The following is a 2879-nucleotide window of genomic DNA, read 5'->3' as shown; positions in this document are numbered from 1 at the left end:
CAAATATTTCCTTGCAATTTTTAAAATACTTGTTTTATTCTCCGATCATAATAGATCATCTACAGGTTTTACTCAGAAATTTCCATTCACAACTTTACAGTTTAAAACCATTTATATGTAACTGTATTTCTTTCTCATATAGTTTTATGGTCTTCAAAGTGTCTAACATCATGTTCAGTTTTAAATCCCGATTACCTTTAAGTGTGTTGATAATTTTCATTTCTAATTTTACAACCACGTTCAGTGTTTCATCCACACATACCAAAATATTTCTTACATCTTCTGATATTTAGTCTATGTCATATTTCAGTACTTCAAAACTTTACAATGCTCACACTATTATTTTTTAAGATGTTTTAGAGACACTGACTATACCAGTTTTACTATTTTTCCTACACTAATTGCATCTATGTCAGCACTCATGATAAACTAGCAATTGTTTTGCATCACATGCATAAAGAAATTCTTAAAACCAACTTTTACAATATCGTACTCAAATTACTGTTTTCCAGATGGGAATTACCAGTATTCTTTAGTTTTACTCTGTTACATCTTTTTAAATTTTAACATCTTACTTTTAATTCTAATATACATCTTTTGAACAGTTTTGTTATTTAATGATAGCCTTACCTTATCTGTTCAAATTAATTCTTTAAGTCACCTTCTTTACTACCTTTCAGTACCTTCATAATTCACTATGCAAACGCAATGTCTTTCACTGACATTCTGTTTGATAATACTACAGGTTTCCTTAATTGACCAAAAGCGAATTATTTCTCATTTCAAAATAGAACTACTATATTTTCGCACAAACATTACCTTCATCCATTCAAGACACCCCTTAACCTGTAACTGACATAGCGATAGGAAAGGAGACTCTTATCATATGCTCTTTCGACATTTGAGGTTTTTAGAACTTCTTTGGCAAGTATATCAGTACCATCAGAAAATATACTTGACATTTTTACCCAGTTTAAAGGCAACATACTGTTATAAGAATGATTTTAGTTAAATTTATCAGACAAATAAACACATTTTGTGCTAAATAGGCATAAACATTTAGATTCAGTATAATTCTTTTTAATCCGATGTAAGACGAATTTCATTCATGATACGGATTGTCTCTTGATTTTTTTGTTTACCTTACACTAATAGAAAATTTTTATTTTACAAGTTCAGCTTTTAACGAAATAGAAATAAAAACTACGATACACCTGGTATTTTTAAGAAAAGGAACTTTTTATATAATTATAATATAAAAAAATCACAATGAAATAAACAATAAAAGTAGTATAAAAATGATGGTTCACCTGCACGGGGTGTGAGGTGTGGGCGTGGTCAGTGACGTCACACAGAGGGCGGGGTCAAAGGCAACGTCACACTAGGAGGCGTGGTCACGAGTGGAGTTGAGTTGTTCGTAGACTACTGATTGAGTTGTAGACCTCCTGCTTTTCATTTAAAGTTAGTTTTTTTAAATTGGCAACGGGAAATATTTTCTGCATCTTAATTTGGATGAAATGGCGATGCTGTCCTCTATTAATAAAAAAGTAAATTATATGTTTTAGAAATATAATTTTTAAGTTTGGTGTTAGAATTATTCAATGCGCGACTCTGAAAACAATGTAAAAGAAATAAATATAAAAAAGACTTTCCTTTAATGATAGTTCATCATGTCATGAAAATGAAACTACAAGATAATTTGTTTTTATTACTCAATTTTATTCTGATACTTTTATCCTTTCTAGTTTTCCATGAAACTTTAACTTTTTTCTCAGGTTTTCTGTTCATAATAACATATTCGTTTACTGTCATATTTTTTTAAATACTTAACGTTTCTAATTTGTAATATTTTATTTAATTTCTACATACTATTTTTTTTCATACCATTTCAGCATACCCTGATTTTTAACTTACATGTTATATTTCACAAACGTTCCCACACATGCTGTTTATTTGTTACACTACTTAATTTTAGATGCAATTTCACACTTTTTTTAACGTTATAATGTTCAATATATTCTGAATTTTAACTTCATTTACTTTTTTAAAACATTCTAGTATTCTATACACACTTAAACTTAGGGGTTTGAAATTCTATTTAAAAAGAAACGTTTATTTTTCGTAATCTTAGTTCTTTTACTAAATTTTCTACAAAATTTCTAATTTCTTTTACATGTTCAACAATATCTTCCTTACAAAACTGAATATATATATATATATATTTTTTTAACTTAAGTCTATAACTGTTAATTGCTTCTCTTACGTTCATGATTTCCCTTCTGTGTTTATATTTCTTAATTCTAGTTTAACTTATTTATTATAACGTTTTTATTTCTGTCTCATCACTCGTAATTCCAACTCATTTTATCCCTTTTTATTCATTTTAACGATATGGATTGTTTTTATTTACTCCATATTCAAATATTTCCTTGCAATTTTTAAAATACTTGTTTTATTCTCCGATCATAATAGATCATCTACAGGTTTTACTCAGAAATTTCCATTCACAACTTTACAGTTTAAAACCATTTATATGTAACTGTATTTCTTTCTCATATAGTTTTATGGTCTTCAAAGTGTCTAACATCATGTTCAGTTTTAAATCCCGATTACCTTTAAGTGTGTTGATAATTTTCATTTCTAATTTTACAACCACGTTCAGTGTTTCATCCACACATACCAAAATATTTCTTACATCTTCTGATATTTAGTCTATGTCATATTTCAGTACTTCAAAACTTTACAATGCTCACACTATTATTTTTTAAGATGTTTTAGAGACACTGACTATACCAGTTTTACTATTTTTCCTACACTAATTGCATCTATGTCAGCACTCATGATAAACTAGCAATTGTTTTGCATCACATGCATAAAGA

The sequence above is a fragment of the Stegodyphus dumicola genome, chromosome 6, assembly GCF_044657685.1.
Source record: "Stegodyphus dumicola isolate Sdum_Otavi_A_Nest chromosome 6, ASM4465768v1".
NCBI classification, from domain to species: Eukaryota; Metazoa; Arthropoda; class Arachnida; order Araneae; family Eresidae; genus Stegodyphus; species Stegodyphus dumicola.
Note: the sequence above shows the minus strand (reverse complement) of the source record.